Source organism: Oryctolagus cuniculus, chromosome 5 (genome assembly GCF_964237555.1).
Source record: "Oryctolagus cuniculus chromosome 5, mOryCun1.1, whole genome shotgun sequence".
Classification (NCBI taxonomy): domain Eukaryota; kingdom Metazoa; phylum Chordata; class Mammalia; order Lagomorpha; family Leporidae; genus Oryctolagus; species Oryctolagus cuniculus.
In genome coordinates, this window is record NC_091436.1 from 10,586,985 (window position 1) to 10,604,189 (window position 17,205).

General features: G+C 44.6%; 1 protein-coding gene across 21 annotated transcripts in view; it reads right to left on the bottom strand.

Annotated features, from left to right (window-relative positions):
- ARID1B (AT-rich interaction domain 1B) overlaps positions 1-17,205 on the bottom strand; it is a 449,775-nt gene that overhangs the window by 194,387 nt on the left and 238,183 nt on the right. The window lies entirely within an intron of this gene.

Here is a 17,205-nt window from a genome sequence, read left to right on the forward strand (position 1 = left end):
AGTGAACCAGCGGATGGAAGACCTCTCTCTCTGTTTCTACCTCTCTCTGCAACTCTTTCAAATAAATACAATAAATCTAACCCCCCCCCCCAAAAAAAAAAAAAAACTACCTTCCAAGTCATAGGAACTAAGGACTATGGATGTCCCACGAGGCAAACTTCCTAAACACTGCAATTGAATTAAATTTCTACCCTCTTGGTGCCATGAATACATGACTGTGAAGTTTACATTCTGCCTGCGTCTGAGAGCCGTTCATGCTGCAACTACAGCAAGGGGATCAAACAGGAGTAGCTGCGATGACACGCAGGCTTTCAGCTTGCTGGGCTGATCAGCAGGTCAAGCCAGTGGTAACGGACAGAGCCGTGGCACACACAAGGAGAGGGCCAGCCGGCAGTGGGAAGTGCAGCTGCAGCCCAAACACCGTGGCGTCGGGGGCAGTTCCACAGCACTGAGCTCATGAGAGTGGCTACCTGGGTTTACCACTGGAAAGCCGGCCGAAGCAGAGGGCAGCCCAGCCTCATCCTCAGAGCCTTCACAACCGCCGGCTTCTAAGGCCCAAGTCCCTCCCCCTGCTTGATGGAACTGAAGGCACTAGGCTCAAAGTTGTAGGACTTCAGACCTGCTTTCTCCTCCACCTACCAGATCTAAGAGAAACAGGAAGCGCATGGACTCCGCTGACTCTGACTCCAAGTACACAGGCTCCTGACCGTCTCTGGGCCGCAGCTTCCTCAGACGGCTGTTAGGAGCCGTAACTGCGTGCTTACTGCGGTCGCTGGCCTCCACTCCTGTTCACGTCACCTTAGCCAGCACCCCTCCCTCTCCTGGGAAGCCCCTATTCCTGGGTAACTGGTTTGTCACCAGGCTCTTTCCCACCCTGTTGCTTTCACAGTGTCCCAACGCTGTCTTTGGCAAACACAGATATGAATGTCATTGTGCTGAAAATCCCTGAGACTGCCAAGAGAACTCGGTCTAGACTTCCTACCTTGGGAAACAGGGGGATGCAGAATCTATTCCTAATCTGCCATGTGGTTTCATCACCCCGAACTCATTAACAGAATATTAATCACCTTCTCTGATGCCGTGGGTGCTGAACCTAAGCATCCCTCTGTTCAAACACATGCCTTGCACTTCCCTGTAACCTTGCCCTTGGAAAAAGCCCATGCACCTTCAGAGAAGGCCTTCCAGACCTCGGCGTCAGAATGCACCGCACCTGTCTGCGCCCGAGTCGGACTGATGGCGGTCGCTACTGCACATGTGGCCATGCGCCATGTACACATCCATTTTCCTCACTGCATCTATGAAGGCAAGACCTACCGACTGTGTGCTTATGCCTGTGCTCCCACTTGCAAAACCACTCAGAAGTGCTAACTCGGCTACTACGTTATGTGGGAATCGGGGCAGGGGATGCTGGAAACCAGAAACTCTCAGACTCCAGCAATTGACATCCTTACATTAGTACATGTGATATAGTTCAGAGCTGGAGATGATCTTTCTGATATGTAGAGGGCAAACGTTAAATAGCTTATTTTGGAAGCAGCTATTTCAAAATTCTGCAACTTGTTTTTAAATAGTTTTCTCTATTAAAAAAGTCAACATCCATAACTTCAAAGCACATTCTGGAAAGGTGGGACATTCTGAATGGATAGTCAGTCCTCTTTACTCATGAAAGATCTCCCAAGGGGGCTGGCGCTGTGGCACAGCGGGTTAACGCCCTGGCCTGAAGTGCCGGCATCCCGTATGGGCATCAGTTCGAGACCTGGCTGCTCCACTTCCGATCCAGCTCTCTGGTGTGGTCTGGGAAAGCAGTAGAAGATGGCCCAAATCCTTGGGCCCCTGCACCTGTGTAGAAGATCCTGAAGAAGCTCCTGGCTCCTGCCTTCGGATGGGTGCAGCTCATCTGGGGAGTGAACCAGCAGATGGAGGACCTGTCTCTCTCTCTACCTCTCTCTGTAATTCTTTCAAATAAATAAATCTATCTATCTATCTATCTATATATATATAATGAGAGTTTATCTCACCTTTTTAAAACTTTCCTGAATTTTGGTACTAGAAAATGATAAATTATATATGAGGTTGCATTACATTTCTGTTGGTCAGTGTTTCTGTAGACACATTACACCCATTTCCCTGATGCACCTCTGCTTATGGATTTGTTCATGACTGATCACTCTTGTTTCTTTTAATTTTTATTTATTTAAGAGGCAACGAGAGACAGAGAAAGAGTTATCCGATCCATTGATTCACTCCCCAGATGCCTACAGTCGGCAGGGCTGGGTTGGGGCTGGGACGAAGAGCCACAGACTCAACCCAGGTCTCCCAGAGAGTGGTAGGAATCCAATTACTTGAGACATCATGGCTGTCTCCCAGGGTCTGCATTAGCAGGAAGCTGGAGACAGAAATCAAATGCAGACGCCACAGACTAATGTGGGATGTGCACCTCTTAGCCACTGGGCCGATGTCTTCCCTGACTACTCTTGTTTCTATGCCCCTGCCTAGTACATCACTGAAGGCCAATCCAGTAACCATTCTGGAAAGGACAGGATGGGGAAATAACTAACACTTCCTGAGCGACTCAGAAGTGATACTGCCAATTAGTAAAACATCTACTGGGAACCACAGGAAGACGTTCTCTTGTCAGTTTTGGCTGTAATGTCTATACAAATGATTATTAGATTTTATAAAGTATGATTACTTTGTATTTTGTTCCAAAAGCACATAAGGTAGTCAGTTGGTTATCATCTGCTTGGGCACTTGGATGGTTTCTACTGTTTTAGGAAATGAGCACTACTATTTGAAATTCCAGTAAAATGAAAAATTCATATTCCTATAGATGATGGCCTTTTAACCTTTTTAGAGTCCTCATTCACTTAGAAATAAATCTGTATGAATATTCTTGGAGGATCTTTCCCCTTTTTTAAAAGATTTATTTGAAAGTCAGAGTTACACAGAGAAAAAGAGAGAGAGAGAGAGAGGTCTTCCATCCGATGGTTCACTCCCCAATTGGCTGCAATGGCTGGAGCTGCGCCTATCCAAAGCCAGGAGCCAGGAGCTTTTTCTGGGCCTCCCACATGGGTGCAGGGGCCCAAGGACTTGGGCCATCTTCTACTGCTTTCCCAGGCCATAGCATAGAGCTAGATCGGAAGAGGAGCAGCCAGGACTAGAACTGGCACCCATATGGGATGCCAGCACTTCAGGACAGGGTATTAACCTGCTGAGCCACAGTGCTGGCCCCATTCTCATGATATATTTTATTTCAACTTATATACTCAAAGCTTTATCATCCCAACCTTTACTCAGTATGAATCAGAATAAAATATTTTATGTTTTCCCCATACTATGTCTTCAAAATCCAATATATATTTTATATTGCACCATATTTCAAATTGGCTTTAGTCACAGTTCAAGTGCTCAACTGTCACACTGGACAACATCTAGATATGGTGGTGGTGTGAACCTCAACTATTTGGGCTTAGTACTGAGGTTTATATTTATAATAAAATGACTTTTAAAAAATATTTATTTATTTGAAAGGCAGAATTACAGAGATGGGGACGGGGGGAGAAGGGGAAGGGGAAAGGAGGGAGCAGGAGAGGAAAGGATGGAGGGAGGGGGAGAGAGAGAGAGAGAGATTGAGATTGATCTTCCATCCCGTGGGTCACTCTCCAGATAACCACGATGGCCAGCACTGGGCCAGGTGGAAGTCAGGAGCCAGGGCTTCATCAGGGTCTCCCTTGTGGGTGGCAGGAGCTCAAGGATTTGGGCCATTGCTTTTACCAAGCCATTAGGAAGGACCTGGATCAGAAGTGTAGCGGCCAGGACAGGAACCAGCACCCACATGGGATGCCTGCATTGTAGGTGGCTGCTTTGCCCTCCATTCCACAATTCTGGCCCTATAAACTGACTCCTTTTTAAATTTTAAAGACGTCATTATACACAGGTATTAGTGATTACCTTAGTAATATGGCAATAAAGCACAAAGTATAAAAGGTAACCTATAAAGATGAATACTGAAATCTTCCTAATGGAGCAAAAATGGCAGCCGATTGTAATTTTATGGATACTGTCTGTAAGCCAGGCTGGCTCAGGACCTTAAATCAGTCCCGTATCTTCTGAGAGACAGACGTGAAAGAACCACTTCTACATACCCTTTTCTGGACCAAACCAAAAAAGGCCTTCCTTTGTCGAAGACGTCTCCACTAGCAATCTCCTCGAGCCACGTCAGGAGGCCGTGAAGCAGAGGCAAACGATTTCTGGTGTCTGAAAGGCAATCAAGACGCAGGGGCCTCTGTCTCTCTTTCTGAGGGGTGGGATGTATGTGGTGGCGGGGTGTGAGTACTCCCGTGATTGGCACAATAAGGACAGCAGAACATTTCCTACACTTTCATTATCATGCCAGGAATACAGGCATAGCAGGGAAGACAGAATGGCAGCTCAAGAGCAGTTGCACAGCCAGCACTGTGAAATTCAGACCCACCTGCTCCACAAGAAGCAGGCTGCGGCACTACTTGGCTCCAGCTAGGAGAAGAGGGGGCTCAGATCCCATTTAGAACAAACCTAGTCAGCTCTAGAAATGTCAATTTAGAAGTATTCTCCCTGGATCCACCACACACATTCTCATCACTTTGCTTGCACAGTCTCCTAATTTCCTCTTATAGTTCCACTGATCTCTAACCGACTTCGTTATTCTCTTTGTCAATTACTGACAAATCATCTACCATCCCGCCCAGGCTCAAAATGTTGGGATTCAGACATGTCTCCTTTTATTGCTCCAGTCAAAGATCATATCACTTTCTCTCTCTCTCCATCACTTCTTTAATTCAGGTCTTCATCAACCCCTTTATTCTTCAAGGCATAGTTCAAATTATTCTACAAACATTCTCTAAGTACCTATCATTATGTGAAATATGCTGGATATAAAAGATGTATATGGGATGGAATGTCATCTCCTTTCTAGTCTAACACCATCAGTCACATTAGCGAGCTGCTTTGAAATACTGAATTGCGGTGATCTGATTATTTGTTTTTCACATTAGCCGACCTGTTCCTACAAGACAGAGGATGGCACCCTGGTATAACGCAGATACTAGCAAGGTATTTAGAATGCAATCCATATATTCTCTTGAATAAATGTGATGAAATATACATTTCAGCTATCACTCTTTTTTTTTTTTTTTTTTTTTGACAGGCAGAGTGGACAGTGAGAGAGAGAGAGACAGAGAGAAAGGTCTTCCTTTTCTGTTGGTTCACCCCCCAGTGGCTGCTGCGGCAGGCGCGCTGCGGCTGGCGCACCACGCTGATCAGAAGCCAGGAGCCAGGTGCTTCTCCTGGTCTCCCATGGGGTGCAGGGCCCAAGCACTTGGGCCATCCTCCACTGCACTTCTGGGCCATAGCAGAGAGCTGGCCTGGAAGAGGGGCAACCGGGACAGAATCCGGCGCCCCGACCGGGACTAGAACCCGGTGTGCTGGCGCCGCAGGGGGAGGATTAGCCTAGTGAGTCGCAGCGCCGGCAACTCTTTGCTTTCTTTTCCCCATACTATGTTTTCAAAATTCAATGTATTTTATACTTGTAGCATAATTCAAATTGGATTAGCCAATTAGCTCAGCTGTCACATTGGACAAAATCTAGATTTCTGGGGGTGGGGAGAGTGGGCCTCAACTATTTGGGTTTGAATACTGAGGTTTAGATTTACAATAAAGTGACTTTTTTAAAAAAAAAAAAGATTTATTTTATGTATTTGAAAGGCAGAGAGAGAGAGAGAGAAAGAGAAAGAAAGAGATCTTCCTCTGCTGGTTCACTCCCCAGATGGCCGCAATGCTAACATGTTCCTCAAACTTAGAATTCAGGTGACTTTAATCTAAAGGTTCAAATATAACTGAAAACTAATGTGTTCCTCAAATTTAGAATTCAAATGATCATCCCTGTATCAAAAAGCTCATTCAATGATGTTGTTAATATCATTTCATATTGTTATTATACATGGTAACTGTAAGAAATCTAGAAACTTTCATATATAAAGATGTACATCTATAAAGCCTAGTTGTTATATTAGGTACTTTTAAAACTTTTACTATTTTTTTAAGATTTATTTATTTACTTGAGAGGTGGAGCTACAGAGAGAGAGGGAGAAACAGAGAGAAAGGCCTTCCATCCATCCACTGGTTCACTTCCCAAATGGCTGCAACGTAAGGAGCTGGGCCGATCTGAAGCTAGGAGTCTCTTCTGGGTCTCCCACGTGGATGCCGAGGTCCAAGCAACTGGGTTATCCTCCACTGCTTTCCCAGGCCACAGCAGAGTTAGATCGGAAGAGGAGCAGCTGGGATATGAACTGGCACCCATATGGGATGCCAGCACTTCAGGCAGCCCCACATAAGATTTTTTTTAAAGTGTGTTTAATTTTTGAAAGGCAGAGAGAGAGAGCGAGAAAGTGAGAGAGCAAGAGAGCGAGCGAGTGAGAGATCTTCCATCCTGGTTGACTCCCCAAATACCCACAGCAGAGTTGGGCCAGGCTGAAGCCAGAGGTACAGAACTCAGTCTGCACGGCATAGACTCAAATACTTCCAGGCACATTAGCAGGAAGCCAGGTTGAAAGCAGATCCGTTAGAACAGGAACCAGACCCTAAAATGGGATGTGGGCTTCCCAGGGGACAGCTTCACACTCTGTGCATCAACACCCACTCTAGGCAAGTTCTTTTTAAATAAATTACTTATATTCAATAACAATTGCAAAGAACTTTTGGTCCATTTAAATATAAAAAGATAATCTTACCACTTACCCAGCAGAACCCAAATTACTGTGATTCATAGCATAACTCCCTTATTTCAAACTGCAAATGTCAGCTACCAATCAGGATTCTTAAAAACAATAGAAACGGAGTTTATCTAACTTATCTTGGGAGGGAATTTCCTGAAAGAATATTGGTTTAGTTCACAGAATTGGTTGTAGACAATCAGGACTGCAAAACACCTAAGAACCAAGGGAGAGGGCCAGCACTGTGGCACGGTGGGTTAAAACCCCAGCCTGCAGTGCCAGGATCCCATATGGACTCTGGCTTGAGTCCTGGCAGCTCCACTTTCAATCCAACTCCTTGCTAATGCATGTGGGAAAGCAGCAGAAGATGGACCAAGTCCTTGGGCTCCTGCACCTTGTGGGAGACCTAGAAGAAGCTTCTGAGTCCTGGCTTTGGATCGGCTCAGCTCTGGCCGTTGCGGCCCTTTGGGGAGTGAATCAGCAGATGGAAGACCTCTCTCTCTGGCTCTACCCTCTCTTTGTACCTCTTTCAAATAAATAAAATCTGTAAAAAAAAAAAGAACACCCACAATGGAAACAAGTCGACAGAAACACTTTGCCCAGAATGTCCTCATGAGCAATTCAATAGCAGAATACAATGCTGACGGTATCACCAGATTCCCAACATCTCTGCCTGCAAAGCTACGGTTGGCCAACCCTGAGTCACAGCATCTAAGATCTTTGTCTTTTCGATTTAGTAGTGTAAAATATAATGCTAACCTTCACCAAGTCTCATATCTTTCCTTTGTCCCCCAAAGAAAGCAAGTTTATTTAATGCTGAGCCACCAAAAAATAAAACAAAAACCTTAACAGACATTCAAGTTTTCAATAATGTCATCAAACAGTCCATCATGCCTCAAGGCTTTGTAGGTAATAGTAATGCAATCGTAATGCACAAAAAGTCAAGGTGGTGATGTGCACCCAGGCACTGAGTGTAAGAGTCCCATAGTGGTGGCCTGTATTACTGACCAGACCTCTGTGGTTGAATCCTTTCATTGATTTTTGTTTGTGACTTCTGTTCTGTTCAGGTCTGCCACGGAATCCCCTTGGTGCTGACACCTAGTCAGTACAGAAGGCAGAACAAAAGTCAGGTGGGACTGCCAGCCAGAGGGAGGGTTGGGGGAAGAACCACTATGTTCCTAAATTTGTATATATGAAATGCATGGAATGTTTATACCTTAAATACAATTTTAAAAATGTTCAGGAGTCTGTGTAAGCATTCACCCTCAACCTCTGATACACATACCCCCAAAACCTGGAAATACCGTATTCAATCTGAGTGTGAGACACACTGAAATTCCTGGTGTTAACTAGAAGATGAAAGTGGTGATTTTTCTCCATTATGCTCGACTGAAGCCTCGATTCAGGGTGCAACAGTTCCAATATTGAATTCCTTTTCTGCCATCCATCATGGGAGTCAACACACTATAGAAAAGTACTGAATTTAGGGGCTAGTGCCATGTACAGAGGGTTAAAGTCTTGCCCTGCAGGGCCAGCATCCCATAATGGCGCCAGTTCGAGTCTTGGCTGCTCCCGTTCTGATACAGCTCCCTGCTATGGCCTGGGAAAGCAGCAGAAGATGGTCCAAGTCCTTCAGCTCCTGCACCTGTGTGGGAGACCTAGAAGAAGCTCCTGGCTCCTGGCTCCGGATCAGCTCAGCTCTGGCCGTTGCAGTCACTGGGGAGTGAACCAGTGGATGGAAGATCTCTCTCTCTCTCTCTGGCTGTACCTCTCTCTGTAACTTTGTCTTTCAAATAAATAAAATAAATATTTTTTTTTCTAAAAAAATACTGAATTTAAGACTTAGGGAATAGAGCTGCTGGCTCCTGGGGTCATCTTGGGAGATGAGTGCATTAAGCTGGAGTCGAGTTTTGGAGGCACCTGGTACCTGCACAACGCTCTATATGCTTTAGACAGTATAAGGCTAGAAAGACGATTAGTCAAAATCATCATACCCCACTTAAAACACAATCCCTCGGGCTTCATACTATATATATTGCTTGGACACAATGATTGTCTTCATCGTTATTTTGGAGTGATATCATAGACATGTAAGGAATGGTGGATATTAAGAGAGTTTAAATTATTTCATAAATAAGGAAAATGGAAGTCAGATAGTTCAGGTGGTTTCTCTAAGGTCACATGGCTATGTGAAAGAATCAAACAAAAATTCAGGTCTCCTGACCCTGTGTTGTTGTTCTTTGTACTGTACCATATCATTTTGATAATGTTTTCTCTTAAAAAAAAAGAACTATTTATTTAGTTATTTAAAAGGCAGAGTGACAGAGAAAGAGGGAGGGAGGGAGGCAGACAGGCAGAAAGAGGCAGAGAGAGAGAGAGAGAGAGAGACACCTTCCATCCACAGGTTCACTCTCCAAATGGTTTCAATGGCCAGAATTGGGCCAGGTTGAACTCAACAGCCTGAAACTTCAGCTGAGTCTGCCACACAGGTGGCTAGGGGCCAGGGACCTGGGCCATCCTCTGCTGGCCTTCCTGGAACATCAGAAGGGAGCCGGATCAGAAGCAGAGCAGCCAGGAGTTGAAGCAGAGTTCTGATATGGAATGCTGGCATCACAAGCAGCAGCTTAACTTGCTGTACCAAAATGCTGGCTCAAAATACTGTCTTCTTAGTTCACGGTTGGCTATGGTCCACCACTGACAACAAAGGCCAGCTGTGTGTTAGCAGCCTGTCCACACACGCAGTCCTGAGTCAGCCTCCAACACACCCATATACCCATCAGCATATCCAGTTGCTACCATGTATGCTCAATCTGAGTAACGCTGTTTATAATCCACTTTATCATACCACTTACGTGTTCCCACACTACTTGTTGGGAGTTCTTCAGCATCAACCAATTCCCTCTGGAAATCAAGACATCTCCACCTGCTGATTACAAGGAAAACCCCACGGAATCCTCTAGATCCTTAAAACTCAAACTTTACCTCTAGACCACTTCCTTGGGAACAGCTGTAAGCTAAATTAACTAGCCTCTTTCAAATCCTGTTCAACAGTGGTCCTTTCCCATGAAAGCTACTGTATGCAGAATCATTTGAAACTCTGAATCACCTTTAGCTTGCATGAAATGCTTTATCCTGGGGCTGGCACTGTGGTGTGGTGGGTAAATCCTGCAGTGCCAGCATCCCAGATGGGCACGGGTTCGAGTCCTGGCTGCTCCACTTCCGATCCAGCTCTCTGCTATCACTTAGGAAAACAGTGGAAGATGGCCCAAGTCCTTGGGCCCCTGCACCCTGTGGGAGACCTGGAGGAAGCTCCTGGCTACGGATCAGCCCAGCTCCGGCCATTATGGCCATTTAGGGAGAGACCCAGCAAATGAGAGATATCTCTCTCTCCCTGCCTCTGCCTCTCTGTAACTCTCTCAAATAAATAAATAAATCTTAAATACTTCATCCCTTGCAATAAAATAATTATTAATTTGTAGAATCACCAACAGAGGGGTGGGCATTTGGTACAGCAGTGAAGCCACAACCTGGGACAACAGTATCTCATCTTGGAATTCCTGGCTTCCAGTCCTGCTCAAGTGCCTGCGTCTCTGTCACCCACATGGGAGACATGGATTGAGTTCTGGGTTCCTGGTTTCTATCTGGGGAGTAAACCAGTGGATAGCAGATACCTTTTTGTGTCTCTCTTAAATAATTTAAAAAAAAAAAAGAAAAAAGGAAAAATATACTAAAAGTCAGATGAAACTGTAATACAAATAGGATGAATATGAGAAGAATAGCCAGGATTGTTCAATTAATGAAGTTAACTAAGGGAGCTAAAAACAAGGCAGGGAAGTCACTGGTTTACGGCAGCCTAAAGAAGCCATACGGTTAAATTTACTGATGTCTGGGGTACTATTTCAAGACATTCCAGTAATTGTTCCATGGTATTATCTGGGTATGAAGAGTAAAGAACTCAGGTAATTCTAATTTTCAAATAAGATCAAGAACTACCACCAAAGGTAAAGAAATTTGATTAATGAACTTTCTAGTACTGTGCTATCCGGTAGAAACATAAGCACAACTGTCATCCACATAATTAAAAATTTTCCAGGAGCCATATCAGAAAGAATAAAAAGGTGAAATTAATTTTGATAACATGCATTATTTGACTCCAGATAACAAAATATTATTTAAACATGCAATCGATATAAACAATGTTAATGGCATTTTTAATTTTCTCACACGTGTGTGACATCACCAGGCCTATGAAAATAGTAGCTTTTAAAAATTAAGCCTTCACTTACATGAAAGCAGTAAGAGAAACACTGGGGCACAGAAAGGAGCTCCTTCTGAGTGCAAGACGGGCTCCACGCGCATGCAGTCAGGCCGTCGGGGCCGTGGAGAGCCATCCTGTACTGTAGCGCCCAGCATAAGCAGAGGAACCACAGACATCAGCCGATCAAGACAGCACTGCTGCCCCACCCAAGGATCCCACGGCTTTGAGAACCAGGGCTGATGAGCAGACTCCTTCCTCAAAGACAGCCAGTGTTTTTTCTAATAGGTGGGGATCAAACATGGCTTTCAGGTGTTTCTGTGGCGTAGGTTCCATCCTCTCCGCTTTGAGTATCAGCCCTGGTGTTAAAGCCTTCCTCCCCAGGGTGTGGCTCCTGGGAAGCACCGGAAAGTGAGAAGGTGGGAGGCCCTTAGGTGGCTGGGGGCGTGGCTTGGGAAGGGAGGTCTTGAGAGGTTGTTACAAAGCCTGAGATCAGGCCAAGCCTGGCTTGGCAGGTGACCCTTCCTCCTCACGCTCTCCCCCATCTACCCCAGGGCCTTTGCGAGGCTGCATCATGCTGTGTGGACTTCCAGGCTCCATATGAGCAAAATAAATCTTGATTTCCTCAGCGGTTTTGCGTGGTAACAAAAAGCTAGTTAACATGGGATCTACACAACCCAAAGTCTTCCTGGGTCACTTTTCCCTACCCTGGGGAATTCTCCTGCCGCCAGTTCAACAGTCACAGCACCTGAGATGCTAGACAAGGCTCTCGGACTACTTGACTCTAGTAATCTGGCTGCATTGTAAGCACCCATCCAGACATTCTAAACATTCTCCATACAGCCTCCCACTGTTGCTCTTTTTAACCATGGCACTGCCTCTCAGAAAGAGGGGCAACCCACAGAATAACAAAAAAACAACGAACATAAACTATTTCTGCTATTATTCTTAAAACAACACTCGATGAGCTGCCAGGCAGCCTGCTGAGGAAGAACACAGAGCTTGCACGAGAGAGCCCCAGACTCGGCACCACCCTTGCCAGCCGTGGCACCTTGGGAGGGGAGCCTTCTGGAGCATCTTAGTGTGCAAAATGGGCAAAATAACTCCTAAATCTGCAGAGCTGTGAGGACTACAACAGTAAATGAGCAGAACAACTGGCAAAATGTCTAGACCAAAGCAGTGCTTGATAAATGAGAGCCATTATTAAAGTTTCAAAGTATAAAGACAGAAAGAGACTCGACCAAAGAAAACATAAGCAGTAACCACACTGACAATTACTACTGAACACCATCATGATGCATACGCTACCTGCATTTCTGTTGCATAAAAGAATACCCATGTCAGAGAAGGGGCACCTAACCTTCCCCTGAGTGTCAGTAATACCCCTGTGACACACAAAAAGCCATACACAACGGCACTGTCTCAGCAGCTTTGCTCCAGTAATTTGGAATGAGCGTGGATATAAAGCAAAAGTAACCTAATCAATACTTAACCACGCTGAGAGGTTGTTTAAGCTGCCCAAGTTTTAAAACTTGATTGCATTATTAATGTTTATAGATTTTCGTAATTAGGAATAGATCTGATGGTGCTTAAAAAAAGTAGAAGCGCTCTGATGCTCTAGCTGGGAATACTTTGTTTCTGTAAGATTACTATTAGACTAATAGGATTCGACCTCAGATTTGTCTCCCCCACCTTGGTTCCTATTTTGCAATTTTTCCAATTTTTTAATTCTTTGAGTGGTTTTCCTTGAAATCTCACCATACAAATTTAAACAAATAAAACTTTTTCTACTGGACAGAAGAAGGAATTTAGTTATAATTTCCTTCCTTCTAGCTTACATTCTCTTACTGAGTAACAAGTCGGTTGTTTTGCTTTAAATTCCTCAAATTAAACACAATCATAGTTGTATGTCTTCTGTTTTGTTTTGTTTTACTTCTATGTGTAGCAGTCTGTTTACTATTCCATCTTGCACCTCTGCCTTTACTTTTGGGATAATTTTCCTGGCTCATTAATTATATCCTACAGTTCTTTTGAAGGTCTTTATCTCTACACCACAACTCTTTACGATAAAATTAGTATTGAAGTAATTCTGCTAATCCCTACTTTGAGTCATGTTTCTGCTTTCTGTAGATTCCACAGTGCTGTAGAAGTCTGCTGTCATTCTATTTCTTCATATGTGAACTATACTCTTTGTCTCTGGTTGCTCTCAAGACTTTGTGTTTGATGTTCCAGTGAAAGTAAGTCTAGGAATAGATTTCTATCTCAACTGAGAATATACTATGTTTCCTAGATCTGTGGGTTACTTTCATAAATTCTGAGAAATAACTAATTTTTGAACAATGCCACACAAGTATCAACCAAAGTAAGGTAGTAGACAACAAGAAGAAATTCTATGGTACTTAACATATGTAAATTCATCTGTAGATCTTCCAACAATATCCACATTAACCAGACATGAAAATGAGTAACAGACATCAATAATCAAACTGTGGGCCACAATGCCAACTGTGATGGGGTGTGTTTATAAAAACAAGTACCTTCAGGTGACAAAGGATTCTCTTCTCAAAGACTGTATTGCCATTTTATACTTTATCACAGACTTCCCATAGCATAGAAAAACGCAACAATTCATACCTATTGAGCTTTCTTTTCAATTTTTCCACTCATTTCACCCTGCCTAATCAAACACAACCACTACAGGGGCAGGCACTGTGTGGCATCGGGGTGCTAGTTCCAGTCCTGCCTCTATTGTGCTTCTGATTCAGCTCCCTGCTAAGGCACCTGGAAAGGCAGCAGATGATGGCCCAAGTGCATGGGCCCCTGCCACCAAGGTCAAACGATCCAGATGGAATTTCTGGCTCTCAGCTTCAACCTGGTCCAGCCCAGGTTGCTATTGCAATGATTTGGGGGAGTGAAGCAACAGATGGAAGATCTCTCCCTTTGCTCTTTGGCTCTCCTTTTTCTGTTACTCTACCTTTCAAATAAAGAAATAAATCTTTGAGAAGAAAAAAAATCACAACCACTACATAATTTGCTTTTGGTTCAACTACTGACTAAAGGTGTAAATTTATATAGAAGTGAATTTGTAATAGAGCTACAATTTTTTTTTTGGACAATTAATTAAAGCTCAAAGAAGCTTCAAAATGCTCAAATGTAAATTTAATTATCTAATAAATATTCATTTTCCCAATTCTTTAAGTATCAATAATATAAGCATGCTGTAGTGACATGAAAACATAAATCCTTACGATATTAAGGCAGTACTTGCACTAAAAACAAAAGGTAAAAGTGGAACAAAAGGAAAGAAGTGGAAAATGGTTTCACTATTCACTTTCCTAATATACACCTTTCCCTAAAGTAAAATCAGAAACATCAAAATATACATCATTGGAAGAAAAAAGTTGAAACCCCAAGTGGTATCCTGGCCTTAGAATTTTCTTCACCTTTTATGTATCAGGTGTAACCACAATGGTTCTCCCCTCCTTTCCTTTATTAAAAATTAAACCAGGGCCGGCGCCGCGGCTCACTAGGCTAATCCTCCGCCTAGCGGCGCCGGCACACCGGGTTCTAGTCCCGGTTGGGGCGCCGGATTCTGTCCCGGTTGCCCCTCTTCCAGGCCAGCTCTCTGCTGTGGCCAGGGAGTGCAGTGGAGGATGGCCCAGGTGCTTGGGCCCTGCACCCCATGGGAGACCAGGAAAAGCACCTGGCTCCTGGCTCCTGCCATCGGATCAGCGCGGTGCGCCGGCCGCAGCGGCGGCCATTGGAGGGTGAACCAACAGCAAAGGAAGACCTTTCTCTCTGTCTCTCTCTCTCACTGTCCACTCTGCCTGTCAAAAAAAAAAAAAAAAATTAAACCAATACATTTCCTATGACAATGTTGCTACTGATCACAATTGACAGATCTCCTACAAAACTAAAAATGGTGAAGTAGCAATTTCATAGCTAAAAACAAAAGAGGTTGTATCTATTTCCTTATAGTGAAAAAAGTAAGACTCTGAGCAAAGATTTTTCTGGTTTTGCACATGCGCAATTTCAATTTAGATAAACTGACACAAGTGGCTTTGCTTAAATTGACAGAATAATGTGCTGCATTACAACGGTTATGTTTACAAGCAATGAGGCTGAACCACATGAATGGTAACAAAATTAGAAGTGCTGAATCTATACTAATCACTAAAGAATAACCTGGCACTGTTCAAAGTTAACTAAAGATGGAGGGAGAAGAACACAAACAGAAATCCTGGAGTTAAAACCAGTGAGTCGGCAACAGGCAGATGGTTACTTTAGGTGCCTATTGGTTCACTCTACCTCCCATTTAATTCCAGAAGTTCTCTTTATAGTCCAGGCTTCTCTAGCACTCTTACGTGAAAGGGAGTAAGAATTACTGAAGGAATGCTTGATAAATCACCCAAGAGCAGAACCAGCCCTCTCCTGCAGACTCGTGGAATACAGGATGCTGTATTACAAGGCAGTCTGCTCAAGAGGTGGACCAGAAGCACAGGCTGTGGCCTCTGCTCAAATTCCGACCCCCTGGGATGAAGCTGAGAGGTACTTAACCTACCTGTGCCTTGTTCTCCACCCCCGAAAAGAGGGGTAACAGGAAGAGGTAACGACATCATGGGATGTCATGAGAGGCTAAATAAATTAACCCACGTAAAACACTTAGAGAAAAGTACGTTAGCTAACATCACTGTCACTAGCTATTAAACACCAATGAACTGTCTGAAGTGATGCGCTTTGTACTCCACTATTAACAGCTACAAAGTTTATGAGATTAGGCGGTGCTGACTTAAAGCTTCTACACCAACCTGGTAACATACAGCAAACACTTGTTGAATGGCACCACTCGACAGAACCCGTGTTCTCTCTAAGCCCTCCCACCTGAGAGAAAGGTACTGTCCATATTCAGTGCTGGCAACCAGGTGAGGGCCAATTTTGGAGCTGCTGTCCCTGCTTCCTCGCTGGCCTCCCAGCCCTGAGCTGTCTCGCTACAGGTCACTATGATATTGCAAGAGTTCCTAACACCCAAGAGCCCCACACAGGCCTCTACTCTGCTCAAAAGTGCTTGATCCCTCCGCCACTATCTGACCCATTCCTTCCCGAGAGCCTCACTCCCTTACCATGCCCTCCATTTCAGTCAAAACAGAATGGCTATGTTTTATAACGAACCTCTACATAATTTCCCACCAACGATTGTAGTTTCCTATAAATAACTATGAATGTCCACCGCCCCTGCCCCTGCCCTTGAAGTTAGGGATGGGCAGGGCCTCTCTCTTCCTAACCTGGCACAAAGAAAATCTTCAAGGCCATGTGGAGAGCAGCGACCGGGATTCACGGATAAGTCAGTAATCTGATGATACAAAAAAAGGTCAGCCTAAAACCCAAATAAGCCTTATTTCATGAGTACTCTTCTCCGTGGGCTATAAGCAAACTATATTCTTTTTTTAAGAAGATTTATTTATTCAAAAAGCTGAGTTAGAGAGAGACAGAGAAGGAGAGACAGAGAGAGATCAGCCATCTGCTGGTTCACTCCCCAAATGGCAGCAACAGCCAGAGCTAGGCCAATCAGGAGCCAAGAGCTTGTTCCAGGTCTCCCATGTGCGTGCAGGGGCCCAGGCATTTGGGCCATCTTCTAATGCTTTCCCAGACACGTAAGCAGGGAGCTGGACTGGAAGTGGAGCAGCCAGGACTCTAACCAGCACCCACTTGGGATGCTGGCACTGTAGAAGGCAGCTTAACCTGCTACACCACATCACTGGCCTGGAAAACTACATTCTTGAAAACACAACAGAGGAAGCCCAGGTGTGATAACATGGGAGGCGGCATACAAGACTAAGACTGCTCAGGAACGTGCGTGCAAGGGTCACTGCAACCATCAGCTCCCAGCGCCACCCGTTCCCACACCTGGGACCTGAGGCAGGTCACTGGTAGAGTGCCCAGTGGAGGGAGACACACGCTGGCATCTTGGAGAAGGCACTGGTGCAGAGGCCATGTCCATCCCCCACCTGACACAGTCACACATTTGCTCAAAACCCTTCCAAGAACAACATTGCAGAAATGTAAGTTATCACAGTGATCAGGTGCTCTCTGGCAGAGAATTCTGTGATCATCTGAATAGATCAGGATGACAGAACAGATTTTTTAAATCTCCTAAGTGGACTATGAACCAGATTATGCTCCTAGATTCACAGACAGTGGCCA